Source organism: Microcaecilia unicolor, chromosome 4 (genome assembly GCF_901765095.1).
Source record: "Microcaecilia unicolor chromosome 4, aMicUni1.1, whole genome shotgun sequence".
Taxonomy (NCBI): domain Eukaryota; kingdom Metazoa; phylum Chordata; class Amphibia; order Gymnophiona; family Siphonopidae; genus Microcaecilia; species Microcaecilia unicolor.
The window spans coordinates 194,469,853-194,488,137 of NC_044034.1; the positions used below are offsets into that span (position 1 = coordinate 194,469,853).

Below are 18,285 nucleotides of genomic sequence, written 5' to 3' on the forward strand. Positions count from 1 at the left end.
TCATGTTAACTTCATGTTAACTGATTGTAATATGCCTTGAGAAGTCTGAGGTTTATAAAGACGATGGAATATGTGGGTAAGTCACGCCCCTGGCCACACCCCCTGTGACGTGCGTTGTCCTCTGGAGAGGAAGCAATGAAATTTATGCCCCTGGCCACGCCCCCTGTGACGTGACGTTGTCTTCTGGAGAGGAACCAATGAAATTTACGGCAGTACGGGGGCTCGCCCCTTTTAAGGTGGACGAGATTATGCGCAAATGGGAGGGTCAAGGGAGAATAATCAATAATGTGTAGCGCTAAATAGAAGGAACAGAGAAAAGAAAAAAAATTCGTGTAATACATGTAAAATGTCCGTATGTAAACGACTGGCGAAAAAAAAATTAAGTTTGAAAAGGTTTGTGATCGAATCCGGGAAGATCCCGAGGATCCCGCAGATCTGGCTTTTACACCGTCCCATGGGTGCATGCAGGGGAGAGAAGGGTTATTGCTGGACATCTGGGTGCATGCAGGGCATGGCAGAGGAGGGTCGCTGGGTATGGGTGCATGCAGGGTAGGGGAGAGGAGGGGAGAGAGAAGAAATGCTGACATGGATGGAGGGGAGAGAAGAGTGAGGAAGGAGATGAGATGAGGGAAAAGGAAGAGAGGAGAAAAACTGCACATGGATGAAGAAAATAGGCAGAAGCTGAGGACCAGAAATGAAGAAGAAAGGAGGAAAGAAATAAATGGAAAGGAAGCCCTGGAAATGGAGTTAAGAGGACAGATAGCAACAGAATCGGATACTGGGCCAGCATGATCAGAAATACAGTCACCAGACAACAAAGGTAGAAAAAAAATCATTTTATTTTCATTATAGTGTTTGGAATATGTTCAGTTTGAGAATCAGGTGCTCAACATTAAAAGTTTATATTTATTTACTTATTTATGGCATTTTATCCCACATTAAACGTGAATTAGATTGGAACCTGGGATCATTTAAATTTTTTTCCTGTGGAGAGAGTAATGCATTGCCCCCCCCCCCCCCCCCCCCCCCCCGGCTATAGCCAGCTCTGCAATTTTGGGGGGGCGCCGAGGTGGACGGGGGGGCGCAGTGGTGGATGGGGGGGGGGGGCGCCGAGGTGGACTGGGGAGAGAGCCTGTTGTTAAAAATTTACCAGCACACCACTGCTTGGAACCCAGCCTGGGAATCACTGGTATAGAACACCACAAAGGGTAAATTTTATTATCAGGTGTTGTGAAGGCATATAGATACATATGTTAAAAATCATGGGACAACATGAACCTGCATAAAACTGCTAAGTCTTTTGAAGGTTACAGAATTCATGAAAAATACAACAACTTGGTGTGAGCACAGAGTGCTCATCAAACCTGATAAAGTTCAACTAGTACTAAAAAATACTTATCCACAGTAAAGACAGTCTTCTCCTGGAAGGCGCAATGGTTTGGACTCATCTAAGTGTCCATCTTCATTTACTTCAATATTCTTATAAAAACTCCTACTCCAAAGCTATCCCCTTCTGTCATATCTAAAATCCAATACTCTGCTTTCCTTCGGATATAAATTATTCAGAACACTGAGTACAATTTAAGATACATTTCTAAATACTGCAGCAAACATTTATAGATGTCAATTAATTATTAACATTCTTCTGACAAATCTTTCTTCGCTTACATCAAGATTAATATTTTCACCAATCATAATAATAAAGTTACAGTTTCCAAAAGAAAATAAAAAGACAGTAAAATTCAAGTATATTAACATTGCAATTACTTCCATGTGTCACGTCAGGATAGCTACTCAACACTACCCATTGGACCCAGTAAATGGATCTGTTGTGAACATTGGTAATAACTATTGTGAACAACTCCTGACACCAGCACATTAGAACTATATGAAAGAATGCAATTAAACTAAGTACTGCTAAGTACCATTAAAGGATAAATTATGTACATTTGTATCTACTGCTTTACACTGCTTCACTCAGCATCATTCCATATTTGCCAACCTGATGATGCAAGAGCTTAGTTGGATAAAAATGTACCTCCCGGGGGAAAGTGACATCAGCCCACGGAGATGGACGTTTAATGGCAAAGCTCCGCACTCGATGAGGCTGAAACTCGAGCATCCTCCCTAAAAATGGAGCGTAGCGCCTTCAAAATAGCAAGAATCGGTAGCTGAACATCATGGCAGCCAGAAAGCGGCTTGATAAGTATAAATACACTGCAGAGAAAGACGGAGCGGGGAAAACGAGGCGGCAAAATGGCGGCGGAAGATTTAGAGTCTGAACTCGACCCCGAGGAACTGACTGTGAGTGGTGCGGAAACAGAGAAAACAGAGATTATCAGATGTAGTGGCGTACCTAGGGTAGTTGACACCCGGGGCCGGTCATTTTTTAAACACCCCCCCCCCCCCCCCAAATCCAGTACTAGGCAGACCGAGAATACAAAACACTCAGGACCTATAGAGCAATTCTACCATACCATAAGCAGTAATTTCTACGAGTCACACAAGGAAAAGGAAAGCATCTTAAACACTACAGTGAGCACTAGAACATCAATTCACCTATTGTAAAACGAAAACAGACAGATTAGTACAGATCGTCGATCCTGCACAGTCAATGCCAACCGAAAGCCATGTCTTTTTTACAAACACAGATACACCCTAATCCACTATAGAATAAGTAATCATAAACTTTCTATTTAGACAAAAATTAAACTGAACCCCCAATGCCAGACTCTGCATACAATGCAACACCACAGAAACAGAAAATGTCCCCTAGTACTGTGCTAAATATAAAGACAGCAGATGTAAATTTGAAAAAACTAACAAATACCAATCACCACTTTACAAATTAACAAACAGAAATAAAACAAATACAGAAAATAAAATAATACCATTTTACTGGACTAATACATTTAGCTTCCAGAGGCCAAAATCTCCTTCCTCAGGTCAGTACAGTATAGTGCTGTTACAGTATCTTATCCTGACCTGAGGAAGGGGGTTTTGTTCTCTGAAAGTTAAGTCAAAATGTATTAAAATTAGTCCAATAAAAAGATTACCTTATTTACATGTTCTATTTATAAACAACAAGCTACAATACTATATCCTAAAGCAAAATAATAAAAATATATATTTACAGTTTGTTGTCTCTGGTTTCTGCTTTTCTCATCTTCTTTTCACTGTCTTCCTTCCATCCAGGATCTGTCTTTGCTCTCTCTCTGCCATCCAGTGTCTGCCCTCTCTAATGTCCCTTCCATCCACTGTCTGCCCTCTCTCTCTCTGCCCCTTCCATCCACTGTCTGCCCTCTCTCTCCCTTCCATCCACCATTTGCCCCAGTCTGCCCTCTTTCTCTCTCCCCCTTCCACCCACCATCCGCCCTTTCTCTCTGCCCCTTCAATCCGTCTGCCCTCCCTCTCTCATCCATCCAGGGTCTGCCCTCCCTCACGCTCCCCACTTCCATCCAGGGTCTGTTGTCCCCTCTCTCTGCCCCCCCCTTTTCAGCCCCCAGTTCCACCTGCCCCTAGTTCCAGCCCCAGCCCACATCTCCCACCTGCCCCCCTTTTCAGCCCCACTATCCCACCAGTCCCCAGCCCTTTTCTCCCATCAGTCCTGAGCTTCAGACCCCAGCCACTTCTCCCTGTCCCCTTTTCAGCCCCTAGTTTCAACCCCAGCCCTTTTTTCTCACCAGTCCTGAGCTTCAGCCCCAGCCAGTTCTCCCGGTCCCCTTTAAAGCCCCCAGTTTCAACCCCTGCCCTGTTTCAGCCCACAGTTCCAGCACTAGCCCCCTTATCCCAAATACCCTCCTTTTCAGCCCCCAGTTCCAGCCCCCTTCATCCACCACATGCTTTGCATCCCCCCTTTTCAGCCCCAGACCCATTCTCCCACCTGCCCCAGGCATGGACCCATTCTCCCTCCTGCCCCCTTGTCAGACCCCAGTTCCAGCTTCAGACCCCTTCTCCCCTCTGAGCACCCCCACCCCTCCACAATCCCCTTCTCCCCTCTCAGCTCCCCTCCCCCTCCCCTTCTCCCCTCCGAGAACCCCTCTGAGCTCCCCCACCCCTCCCCAGTTCCCTTCTCCCCTCTGCAAACCCCTCTGAGCTCCCCCACCCCTCCCCAAATTCCCTTCTCCCCTCTGCGAACCCCTCTGAGTTCCACCACCCCTCCCCAATTCCCTTCTCTCCTCTGCGAACCCCTCTGAGCTCCACCCCTCCCCAATTCCCTTCTCCCCTCTGCGAACCCCTCTGAGCTCCCCCACCCCTCCCCAAATTCCCTTCTCCCCTCTGCGAACCCCTCTGAGTTCCCCACCCCTCCCCAAATTCCCTTCTCCCCTCTGCGAACCCCTCTAAGTTCCCCCACCCCTCCCCAAATTCCCTTCTCCCCTTTGCGAACCCCTCTGAGCTCCCCCACCCCTCTCCAATTCCCTTCTCCCCTCTGCGAACCCCTCTAAGCTCCCCCACCCCTCTCCAATTCCCTTCTCCCCTCTGTGAACCCCTCTGAGCTCCCCCACCCCTCCCCAGTTCCCTTCTCCCTTCTGAGAACCCCTCTCAGCTCCCCCCACCCCTCCCCAATTCCCTTCTCCCATCTGAGCCCCCCCCCCCCTCCGTGGAGAGCGACAGAGCCCTCTTCTGCCACCACCCTGCGTTTTTTTTTTAATTCATTCAGCGAGGGACGCAGGCAGCGCCTCGTGTCTGCCCTGCTGTGTGCTTTGAAAAAAGAAAATCACTTCGCTGGCGTCGGGCCGGCCTTCTCTCGCTATGTCCCGCCCTCGAGGAAATAGGAAGTTACCTCAAAAGTGGGCGGGACATAGCGAGAGAAGGCCGGCCCGACGCCAGCGAAGCGATTTTCTTTTTTCAAAGCACACAGCAGGGCAGACACGAGGCGCTGCCTGCGTCCCTCGCTGAATGAATTAAAAAAACTGGCGAGAAGGGTGGAAAGCCAGTTGAGGAGGACGGGAGGGGATGGAGGGGGAGGGAAGGGGGGAGGGGGGATTTGAGGGTAGGGTCGCGGAATGTGAATGGCCTAAACAATCCGTGGAAGAGAAGCATTATATTCAGAGAATTACGTAGATTAAACTGGGTTGTAGTTATGCTGCAAGAAACCCACATCCAGAAACGAGATGAAGCATTGATTCGGCACAGGGGACTAGGCGAAGGGTACCCATGTGCAAACCCTAAGGGGGGTAAGACTGGGGGCTGATCATTTACGTTGAAAACCTACAATTCACTAAAGAACACGAATACATAAGGAGGGACGGAAGATGTATAGCACTTAAAGGAAAGATAAAGAATCAACCTATCACATTCATTAACATATATGCACCAAACGAAGGACAGGGGGCATTTTTCGACAGGATCAGACCAGACCTGGTGTCTTTTGCTCAAGGGCAGATAGTCCTAGGGGTTGATTTTAACTTCCCGGTAGCGGGGTTGGACCATTCTAAAGGAAAAGAACATGGGGTGAAGTACACGAGGGGGAAATTCCTTAGACTGATGCGATATTTAGATATGTTGGATATTTGGAGGCTACAACATCCAAGTCAAAAGACATTCTCTCATTACTCACATGCTCAACAGACCTATGCTAGAATAGATGCGGTCTGGTGTAGTCGATCTCTGTGGGGGGCAATAAAGGGGTCAGAAATAGAAAGTATACATGCATCAGACCATGCCCCAGTTTGGGTAAGGATGGGGGGGCTGGGCAAGGTAAGAGGGAAGATGGTTTGGCGATTAAATGAATCCTTATTAGATAAGGAGCAAGACTGCCAGGAGCTAAGACATGTCATTAAAGAGTACATGACATTCAATGATAATGGTGAGGTATCCGATGGAAGTTTGTGGGATGCCCTTAAAACAGTGGTTAGGAGTCATCTTATTAAAAAAGGAGCGCAGCAAAAACGAGAGAGGGAGACCCAGGAAGGGTTGCTTAGACAAAAGCTGGCAAAATTTGAAATGCTCCATCAAAAGGAAGGGGAATTCACGTGTACTTCAGGAATTGTTAGCATGTAGAACTGAATTGCAAAAGCTGCAGGTGGGGAAGATGGAATACCAAAGAAAGTTATTACAGCAGAAATTTTTTGCACATAGTAATAAAGCGGGAAATATGTTGGCTAGGAAACTCCGTCACAGACAAACACAAAATACGATAACAAAACCAAAACAGGGGGTGGACCTATAGTACACCAGGATACAGATATTAGAGGAGAGTTTGTGCAATACTATACCAAGCTATATTCTAAAGAAGATGAGGCCTCTCGGGAGGCGGTGCGGGAATACCTACGGGACCTTGGTCTGAGCAAAGTAACAGATAATCAAAGGGTTGAACTAGAAGCTCCGATCACATTATCGGAAGTGTTAGGCGTCATTCAAGGCTTAAAAGGAGGGAAAGCCCCAGGATTGGACGGGTTCACGGGAAAGTATTACAAAGTTTTCAGTCAGGAATTAGCACCCGTACTGGTCAGGGTCGGCAATGCTTGTTTTTGGGGGGAGGACATGCCTCCTAGTATGCGAGCGGCAGGGACATCAGTCCTTTTAAAACCAGGGCGGGATCCAGCATTATGCGGATCCTACAGGCCGATATCCCTGTTAAATATCGATGTAAAAATCTTAGCTAAAGTAATAGCTAACCGCTTAAGTAAAATATTGCCGTTCTTGGTCCATGAGGACCAGGCTGGATTTGTAGCGCACAGGCAAGTAGCGGACAATATCGGCCGTACTCTGAATATTATGTGGGGGGCTCAAAGAAGGGGGGATTCTCTGACACTGCTTACAATTGACGCAGAGAAGGCCTTCGATAGGGTGGAGTGGGGTTTCCTGTGGGAGGTTATGTTACAAATGGGGATGGGAAGAAGTTTTATAGAATGGATGAAGAGGCTATATACAAATCCGGTAGCCAGAATAAAGGTTAATGGGGGGTATTCAGAGCAATTTTGCATACAAAGGGGTACACACCAGGGGTGCCCGCTATCCCTGCTATTATTTGCTCTAGTTATAAAACCATTGGCCCAGCGGATACGTTCATTTAAAGATATACGGGGGGTCCAGATGGGAGGGCGAGAGCACAAGATAGCACTTTTTGCGGATGACATTCTATTTTATATTTCCGCTCCCATGTCGAATTTGCCCATAGTAATTAAGGAATTGAAATCTTATGGGTTGGTATCGGGGTTTAAGGTGAATTATGACAAATCCAAAGTAATGGGGGTTACTATAATGGACCAGGAGCGAGAAAGGATAATGACGGCCTTTAAATTTAAAATCACGGAAGATAGTTTTAAATATTTAGGAATCTGGATTCCCTGGAACCTTGATAAATTATTTCAATTAAATTACCTACCTCTATTGAGGGAAATTAGAGGAGATCTAAACAGATGGAAGAAGGGGTGGCTCTCCTGGTGGGGCCGTATAGCCGCTGAGAAAATGAATATCTTACCCAGGCTATTATTCCTATTTCAAACGTTACCCATTCCGGTACCTAAAAGGGAATTAGTACGGCTACAATCGGATCTGGGAGCATTTGTATGGGGGGGGGGGGGATACCAGCAAGATTAGCTCAAAAGATATTGTGGGGAACTCCCGAACAAAGGGGGAGGGGAATGCCAAATATAGTATGGTATTACTGGGCCTCCCAACTCAAACAAATTGCAGTATGGAGTAAGGTAGATATATCTCCTATAGCTCGACTGGAACAGATCTTCTTCCAGGAGGGGCACTTAGAGGGGCTACTATGGGCCTCAATCCCAAATAATTTGTTCATGCGATTATCATTAAATCCATTTGTTTCACACCTATTAGGATTGTGGGGCACTCTTAAATATAAGATGAGAGGGTCAAGGAACAAATCCACATACGCATGGATTACTCAGGAACCTGGATTCCCAGCAGGGTCACAAGGTGGGGTTTTTGATGTGTGGTTCCAAAAAGGACTGATCCGCTTTAGAGACTGTATTACAGAGGGGGGTATCAAGCCTTTTGCAGAACTACAGGAGGCCTATGAGCTGCCCTCCTCTGACATATATGCTTATACACAAGTCACACACTACATAAATTCGGTGCGGTGGATCAGGGATAAACTAGTAGAAAAGGAAGGGTTGGAGAATATATGGGGGAAGATAGATTTATGGGGAAAGGGGATTTCCAGGCTTTATGATCATATTAGAGGGACAAATTTTGTTAAGCATGCGTACATGAAGGCCTGGGAAAGGGATTTGAGGGAGGATCTGACTGATTCTGATTGGGGTCGGGTATGTAGAGAAGTCAAAAAAGCATCAATATGTGTTTTAATCAAAGAGAATGCCTACAAAATACTAAGCAGATGGTACTACACGCCCGAGAGAGTGAAAGCAATGTTTCCTGGCTCCTCAGATATCTGTTGGAGATGTGGGGAGGAAAAGGGCACCTTCTACCATGTGTGGTAGGAATGTACACCAATCCGGGACTTTTGGAAGGGAATAACGGGGTTACTGACTGAGGTATTGAAGTATCCATTCCCATGTTTGGCGCAGTTCGGCAAACTGAAGAGTAGCAAATCTCCTGGACCGGATGGTATTCATCCTAGAGTACTGATAGAACTGAAAAATGAGCTTGCGGAGCTACTGCTAGTGATATGCAACTTATCCTTAAAATCGAGCGTGGTACCGGAAGATTGGAGGGTGGCCAATGTAACGCCCATTTTTTTAAAAGGCTCCAGGGGAGATCCGGGAAATTATAGACCGGTGAGTCTGACGTCGGTGCCGGGGAAAATGGTAGAGGCTATTATTAAAAACAAAATTACAGAGCACATCCGAGGACATGGATTACTGAGACCGAGTCAGCACGGCTTTTGTGTGGGGAAATCTTGCCTGACCAATTTACTTCAATTCTTTGAAGGAGTAAACAAACATGTGGACAAAGGGGAGCCGGTTGATATTGTGTATCTGGATTTTCAAAAGGCGTTTGACAAGGTACCTCATGAAAGGCTATAGAGGAAATTGGAGGGTCATGGGATAGGAGGAAATGTCCTATTGTGGATTAAAAACTGGTTGAAGGATAGGAAACAGAGAGTGGGCTTAAATGGGCAGTATTCAGAATGGAGAAGGGTAGTTAGTGGGGTTCCTCAGGGGTCTGTGCTAGGACCGCTGCTTTTTAATATATTTATAAATGATTTAGAGATGGGAGTAACTAGCGAGGTAATTAAATTTGCTAATGACACAAAGTTATTCAAAGTTGTTAAATCGCGACAGGATTGTGAAAAATTACAAGAGGACCTTACGAGACTGGGAGACTGGGCGACTAAATGGCAGATGACGTTTAATGTAAGCAAGTGCAAGGTGATGCATGTGGGAAAAAAGAACCCGAATTATAGCTACGTCATACAAGGTTCCACGTTAGGAGTTACGGACCAAGAAAGGTATCTGGGTGTCATCGTCGATAATACACTGAAACCTTCTGCTCAGTGTGCTGCTGCGGCTAGGAAAGCGAATAGAATGTTGGGTATTATTAGGAAAGGTATGGAAAACAGGTGTGAGGATGTTATAATGCCGTTGTATCACTCGATGGTGCGACCGCACCTTGAGTATTGTGTTCAATTCTGGTCGCCGCATCTCAAGAAAGATATAGTAGAATTGGAAAAGGTGCAGCGAAGGGTGACTAAAATGATAACGGGATGGGATGACTTCCCTATGAAGAAAGATTAAGGAGGCTAGGGCTATTCAGCTTGGAGAAGAGACGGCTGAGGGGAGACATGATAGAGGTATATAAAATAATGAGTGGAGTAGAACAGGTGGATGTGAAGCGTCTGTTCATGCTTTCCAAAAATACTAGGACTAGGGGGCATGCGATTAAACTACAGTATAGTAAATTTAAAACAAATCGGATAAAACTTTTCTTCACCCAACGTGTAATTAAACTCTGGAATTCATTGCCGGAAAATGTGGTGAAGGCGGTTAGCTTAGCAGAGTTTAAAAAGGGGTTGGACGTTTGCTAGCTTCCCACACTTTATTAACAGATATTACTGAGGCACATATAGAACCTTGTGTTATATCGGATCATTCAGTGATTAGAATGTGCTGGAAAGGAGGAGGGGAGGAAGAGAAATTAAATAGTTGGACATTTCCAAGCTACTTGTTTAAAGACCCACGATTTGGGGAATATTTACGGGCTAAATGGACTGAATATAAGCACTTTAATGAGGGTACGGTAGACAGTTCCACCAGCTTTTGGGAAGCCGCGAAAGCAGTATTAAGAGGGGAGATAATAAGTTATGTGTCACAATATAAACGTGCCCGTGATAGGGAAATTGTGCGGCTAGAGAAGAGACTAATTAAGTTGAATAGACAATATGGTCTAACCCCATGTAGTCAGATTAGACAAGAGGTGATAGAACTACAAACAACTTTGAACTCCCTGATACATGATAGAGAAGTGAAATCTCAAGCCTATTATCGCTTTCAGCTATATAAGCATGGAAATAAAGGAGGCAAATTTCTAGCTAGACTTATAGCATCTAAATATTCATCTAAAAATGTAACAGCTATTAAAAATAAAGAGGGGAAATATCTCCACACTAATAAAGAGATTAGATCAGCGTTCCAGACATATTACCAAAGCCTTTATAAGGCGTCGGAACAAGAAGGACTTCCGGGAGAGCTATTTTTAGATGGGGTTCAGACCCCTAAATTACAAGATGGGGATAGTACTCGATTAAATGCAAAAATTAATGCTGATGAGGTGACATGGGTAATAACGCAAAGTAAAATGGGTAAGGCCCCGGGCCCGGATGGGTATAAAGCAGAATTTTATAAATTGATGGGTGACTCGGTGGTCCCAACACTGGTCAAGGTGTTTAATGAATGGATGGAGAATGGTAGGATGCCAGACCAATTAAATTTGGCTAGGATAGTTGTGTTTCCTAAGCCTAAAAGAGATGAAAAACTGGTAACCTCCTATAGACCTATTTCATTAATTAACCAGGAAGCAAAATTATTTGCAAAAATTCTAGCAAATAGACTGGGGCGAGTGCTTCCTCATCTTATCCACACAGCTCAGGTGGGGTTTGTACAAGGTAGATCAGTTTCCAAAAATTTGAGGAGTATACTGGCAGCATTAGAAGGTTTGGGCCACTCCCAGGCACAAGCATTAATGATAAGCTTCGATGCTGAGAAAGCATTTGATAGAGTGGAGTGGCCCTTCCTGTACTCTGTGCTGGAAAGATATGGATTTCAGGGTGGATTTGTACAGGCGATCAGGGCATTGTATCACCAACCTAGAGCACAGGTGATGGTGAATGGGAATATATCGGAGGAGATCCAGATTAGTAGAGGTACTAGACAGGGGTGTCCGCTCTCACCTTTACTTTTTGCACTGCAGTTGGACCCCTTAATTAGAGACATATATGATTGTGCGGCGATTCCTGGGGTACAACTTAAAAATCAGGAATTTAAGCTTGCCGCGTTTGCGGATGACCTAATGATGGTTATTACAAAACCGAAGGAGACCCTGTACAATCTACTAGAGTTAATTCAAGAATATGGAGATTACTCGGGCTTTAAATTAAACATAGACAAATCTGAAGCTCTTGGGATAAACTTAGACATTCGGGCCTATTGGCCGGAAGGATTTCCTTTGAAACGTACGTGCAAGTCTTTTACATATTTAGGGATTCAACTACCGGCTAAATTGAAGGAGCTTTATACTTTAAATGTTACAAACATGTTGGAACAGACAACTCAACAGTTGGATTCATGGGGCAGTTTAACACTATCTTTGATGGGGAGGATTAGTCTTATCAAAATGGTGATATTGCCAAGATGGCTATACACATTACAGGTACTGCCCATAGTGTTATTGCAAAAAGATATCAAGCGCTTATATCGATTGATATCTAGATTCTGCTGGGCAAAAAAACGGGCTAAGATGCAGTTGAAACATATGTTGGGGGGATGGAGGCAAGGGGGCCTGGGAATACCTAATATAAAGTTTTATAATATGGCATGCCTTCTGCGCCAAACACGAGATTGGCTATACCAAACCCAGGAGCACACACCTCTAGAGATGGAGGAAGCGTTATATAGTCCATATCATGGGATAACATTAGCACATTTACAGAAAAAGGAGATACCGTATAGACTTAGACAAAATGTTCTGATATTATCACTTAGAGCAGCGTGGAGATTCTTAGGGGAACTATTGGGGGGAGATTCAAGAGTAACTGAGTATTTAAACATTAGGGGGAATCCGTCTTTCGTTCCCGGGCTGGAAAATAAAACATTTGATAGGTGGGCACAGGCAGGTGTTACTTGTATAGCTGATGTACTGGGAGAGAGAGGGGACATACTGCCACTGTCACAACTATTGGCTCAGAGGGAGCAGATCTGGGGTGATGTATACGCGCATTGTCAACTTAAACATTATATACAAACATTAGATAAAACAGCATTGCAGTGTAAACTGGGCAACAAAATCAAAAAATTCTTTGATGAGATATCTGACAACGCCCCATCTATATCCCAGATACATCGGAAGTTGTGGGAGCTGGCTCCATTGAAGGAGATAGCCACGATTAGACAGAGATGGGAAAAAGATATGAGTTGTAATTTGGAATCATGGGATATTATTGCGCAGATAAAAAATATACCAAGAATAATTGGGGGCGCAGATTACAGGGAATGCGCGTATCGAATAATTTACAGAGCTTATTTTACGCAGGTACAACTATATAAATCAGGGGGTATAGAGACAGCGCTCTGTTTGAAATGTAATAGACATGACAATACTTTATACCATGCGATATGGGGGTGTGTAGTACTACAGAGATATTGGAGACAAATAGTTACTTACCTGTCACATGTTTTGGGTAGTAGAATAGCCATGAATCCACGACAGTTGATATTAGATTTGAAGGATGAACCTTTAAGACTCAATGCTGACAAAACATTATTATATCGAAAGTTATGTCTGGTGGCGAAAAAATGTATTATGCAATATTGGACTGTAGCCAGCTCACCACCTTACTGGCATTGGCGTAACAGGGTGCATCAGTTGTTAGTGTGGGAGGCGAAAGAAGTTAAAGGACAATACAAAAGGAAAATAAGGTTTCTTAAAATATGGGGTAGCTACCTGGAAAAAATGACACAGAGAGGCCGAAGTTTGGTCATTAATACTTTATAAAAGAACCACACATCACTACAATATTGGGATATATTAATTTGAGTTAGTCAAGGGGGGTGGGGGGGGGGTTAATAGGGAAGAGTGGGAGGAGGGTGTAGGGAAGGGGATAGAGGAATAAGAGGTTTTGAATTACATTAGTGTGATAAGCGGATCACTTTACATCACGGTATAACAATGGTAGATTAACAATTGTATATTTGCCAAAGCAAAAGTTGTGTTATATTGTTAATGTGTTATGACTTTCTTTTAACAATTGTGGACAATAATGATATAAGAAGGGGAGGGGGTTGAGGGGGAGGGGGGAACAGAAAAATGGGAATCAGTGAATGAAGCAGATATAATGTTATTGCAATGCTGATTGGAAAACTGAACTTTGTTGTATGAAGCCTCCAAGTTGCATTGTATTGTGCCTTTTGATAATAAAAAAGTTTAAACATAAAATTTATATAATCTTCTTGAAAAAAAAAAAAAAAAAAGGGGGTTGGACGGTTTCCTAAAGGACAAGTCCATAAATCGCTACTAAACAGACTTGGAAAAATCCAAAATTCCAGGAATAACATGTATAGAATGTTTGTACGTTTGGGAAGCTTGCCAGGTGCCCTTGGCCTGGATTGGCCGCTGTCGTGGACAAGATGCTGGGCTCGATGGACCCTTGGTCTTTTCCCAGTATGGCATTACTTATGTACTTATGTGACCCTAAATGGTGCTTACTAGGCTGGGGTAATCAAAGGGGAGAGAAATGGGAGCGAAGGCTCAAGAGGATAGGCCTGGCGGCAGCAAAAACTACGATTGCGGGATTTTGGAAGCAGATGGGGGGGCCCACGGTGAAGAACTGGACTGGGAGAATTAGAGGAATATCAATGCTAGAGGAATTAACGGATAAAAGGTGGGGGAAGTACAATTTTGAGGCAGAGGAATGGAAATGTTTAGAACGGATAACTAGGCATGAATAGATGGGATAGGGGGAGGGGGGAAAAAGGAAAGATAGGGAAGAGGGGGAAGAGGAGCGGGACTTAGGGGGGAGAGGGAGGGTGGGGGAAAAACAAAAAACTTGGTTTTACATTTACGTTTCTATGTACAGTTCCCAAAGGTGGGTTCAGAGAATGTTGGATTGTTATTGCTGAGCTTGGCTCAGGTTTGTACTGTTGTTTGAGGTATGTTTAAATAAACTTTACAAATTGAAAAAAAATGTACCTCCCTGCATATATATGCACAAAATTATGTAATTTCATATGCATAATCGATCATACATGTGAAGGGCAATTCTATAATTGGGTGCCCATATGCACAGATAAGATAAGTGTCCACTTACACATTTAAGTGGCAGCAAAGCACTATTCTGTAAGGGCATGTGTGAGTGGTGGAGTGCCTCATAAATTGGTATTGAGAGCAATTATATTCAATATTTTTTTCTTTCCACTTTCCATGCTTTTATATCCTTTCGTGTATCATTGTAGTTCCTTTCTATTCTATTTAGCAATTGTAAAAAGGGTTATTTTGCTTTGTTGTGGAGGGTTGTGGTGTTCATAAGCTCATGGCAGAAGCTTGAGCTCGGGGTGATGTTAAGAAAGTTCTAAACTGCCTGTAGAGTCAGTTGGGAGGTAAGCACTGAACTGTACAGATCTACGATGGTGGTCTGAAGACAGTTGATTTGAAAAATTTGTTTAGAAAAAGATTTTGAGTGTTTTAAATATTGTTAGAGTGTGTGGAAAGAGTGGTTAATATAAATTACTGAGTTTTAAGAACAGCCCACGGGTTTCCTGGCTGTGAGTGTGAGAGCTGGCAGCTGTTTTACAAGCTGAGGTTTATTATACAAGTAGCTCAATAAACTCAAGTAAATTACTGATGGTTTGTTGAGCTGAGAATAATTATACAATTAATGAGCTGTCACTTTAAGTTTTTTTTGACAGAAGTTCTGACTGTGATGCTCTTTAAAGTCTATGAAAATAGATTTGGTTTCTAAGGGTAACAAGGTAATTCTCCATAGCTTGCCTAATGAAAGGAGCGAATAGAATCATTAAATAACCTTATTGGAAGCTATTTGAATCCTAAACAATTTTACCTCCACTAGAATTCTGAGAGTTGAACTAAGCATCCACACACTCTCCTGTATAATAATTAAAGGTGGGTGGGATAGTGCAGGGTTTAAGAATTATACATTTTTTAAATGGGGTAAGCTAGACTAGGGACGTACCAAAATCTTCATTGTTATAAACTCAAGTAATTACACTAGCTAGATTTTAGGTTTGTTGAGTTTTTTTAGCTCAGTGTAGTAGGTTTCCTGGTTCCGGATGTCCGGCTTCCTGACTTCTGGGTTTGTCTAAATCTTTAATGGTACCCAACGTAAAAGAAAGGTGAAGCAAAGAAGATAAACAAGAAAGCTGGAAAGGTGTTTATTCAAGAAAAAGAATAAAAGACTCTTAAGTGAGCTTTTCTATATCCTACAAAACACTATAGACTGTTGTTACTTACCTTGCACGAAATCCGAAGAAGAACCTAAAACAAGATAAAAACAAAAGAACAAAGAATCAATTTTTACATACTTTAAAGAAACAGAAAGAAAAGTAATAATTACTAAAGTACTATATGTCTTAGAACATAGATTGTTGCTGTTATTTCTAGGGAAATACTTATCTGATCTGGTTTCTTTGTTTGGTGGTGACGAAGGGGGCTGGTGTCATTCTAAGAGAAAAAGAAAATGTTTTATGTTTTCTGAAATTATTCATAAACCAATAAATGTAATTACTTATGAAACTTAGTGTCAGGATTGCTGGAAGTCAAAATTATTGCTGGACATACTTATATTAATATGAAACCAGCTTGACATAATATTAAACCAGCTTCTGACCTCTGAGAACTTCCCCCCTCCCCTTCAGGAATCAGAGGATGAAATGGACCAAATGGCCTAATAGCCCTTTTGTTTCTCAATTGCTCCTGATTAACATACATTTTGACCAGAGCTCTGAGAACAAAGGAAGCCAGACAGTGAGGCTCCATGTCTTGGGACTTCAAAAAGGACAACCTGTGAAATTGCTCACCTCTCCTGACTTCAAAGAAAAGTACACTGGAGTTGGCTGGGAAAGAAGATAAGTTTTATGATCTCTTTGTTCTGGAGGTATAAAAACAGAGCACATGGTGCTCGGGGCAGCACTCCCCCCTTCTCTCTGTCCAGGGCACTGCTCTCTGTCCGGGGCATTTCACCCCCTCTCTCTGTCTCCCTGCAAGCAGAGCACACAGGGCTCTGCATGCACTACTTCTCTCTCTGTCTTTCCCCTTGCACACATATATACATCTTGCAGCACAACCCCAAGGCTTCTCTCTTCCTCTAAACAAACACCCTATCCTTTCTATCTCTCTAAACACACACCCAGAGACAGCCTGTACTAGTTACCTGTGCTAAGTGCTGTAAGCCTATATATATCTGCAAAATATAATATACTTTATATATCCAAACCCATGTGGAGTATATATTCTTTGAGAACCCACTGCCTCTGTGAACTGGACCCGGGACCAACCCTAGACAATGATTGCTGACATTTGGGGAGCTCGTCTCGGTTTCAAAAAGAGGATCTCCAGCTGGGTAAGTAAGACATTGTTTTGCTTTCTGCCAGGGGCGTATCTGCGTGGGGCCTCAGGGGCCTGGGCCCCCGCAGATTTCGCCCTGGACCCCACTACCGCTGCCAACCCTCCCCCTCCGTTGCTGTCGCCTACCTTTGATGCAGGAATTACCACTATTGTTAGCAGAATCTGTGGTACTTCAGGAGTCAAACACCACACACCAAAATGAGAGAGAAATCTTCTTTATTTGCCAGCAAACAAAGTAGGACATCAGCGCTAGCTCTCTCCTTCAGCTCTCTGTGTCTTGTGTCTCTGTGTCTTAGCTCTTTCTCGCGTCTCTCTGTGTCTTGGCTCTCCTGTCTCGTCTAACATAAGCTGCTTCTGTTCTCATTTATATATTGTCCTAAACCCCTCTAGCCCCCCTTTCTCACCAGATGGTAAGGAATAGATTGATTACCCTGTCTTGAACTAATTATCTCTACACATTTACTCAAAATATCAGTTACATAGGTTTGAGATATTTCCTAAACTGACCTATGACCTGGGGCCTCTCAAACTAGACAATGTGGCACCTATCTCCTGCATTTTATTATTATTAAATTCTCAGATTCCCAGTTAACTTAAAATACTAACCGGACTCTGGCATTCATTAAGGGGCCAATCTTGCTTAATGGCACACAGACATGGTTTGTTATTACTTTCAGGAGACCAGTCCTACACTTAGCTATAATCCATCAAGGAGAAGAGTTGACTTTTCCTGACCTCTTTCACCTAGCTAGGACTGTGGATAATTCAAACCAGATGATGACCTCTTAAACTGCAGACAAATCTCACTTGAAAGTCAGACACTGAATTGAAAAGATATTTTACATAGAGAAATAGAACTTATTAATTAAACAGAATAAAACATATTTTAAAATATAAAACATATTTTAAAATAAGCAGAAATCAGAATTCCTTATAAGACAAAATCAAAATTATCTAGAATTATTTAAATCTAAACTATCTCCTTCTAAACAGCATTCAGCCTAATCTTTCAAAACTGCCTGCTTGCTAATCCCCTCGAGACTGTCCAGTATGCCTCGCTTAGAATGGCATCCAGATGTGGTTTATATGAACTAGCCTTAACAATCCATCACTCAAAAAGGGACAAAGAAAGTTTTATTTCTCACTGACCTTTCTAACCTCTAGTCTAGCAAAAGCTAGACATTTGAGTAATTAAAACCAGATGGCATTCTACCACTTGCAGGACTGAACCAAAATTAAACAGAATTAACAAATTAATATGATTTCTCTGTCCAGGCTGCCTCACCTTCGCTGGCGGGGGACCCCAACCCCCGCCAGCTGAGGTCCGCGTCCTGCTGCCGGCTGCCTTTAAAAGAATTCCGTCAGCTGGCGGGGGACCCCCAACCCCCGCCAGCCAAGCCGAGGTCCTTTCATTTCTTCCACTAAAGCTGGCGCCGAAAGTTTCTTCTGAGTCTGACGTCGCTGCACGTTGTACGTGCAGGACGTCAGACTCAGAAGAAACTTTCGGCGCCAGCTTTAGTGGAAAAAATGAAAGGACCTCGGCTCGGCTGGCGGGGGTTG

General features: G+C 43.5%; 1 protein-coding gene across 1 annotated transcript in view; it reads left to right on the forward strand.

Moving 5' to 3' along the window:
* The first annotated feature begins 340 nt into the window (after positions 1-340).
* Positions 341-18,285, forward strand: part of GTF2H1 (general transcription factor IIH subunit 1) — a 1,055,813-nt gene continuing 1,037,868 nt past the window's right edge. The window contains exon 1 of the mRNA XM_030201095.1: positions 341-393. The gene's annotated coding sequence lies outside the window, so the exon portion shown is untranslated. The remainder of the gene's footprint in view (positions 394-18,285) is intronic.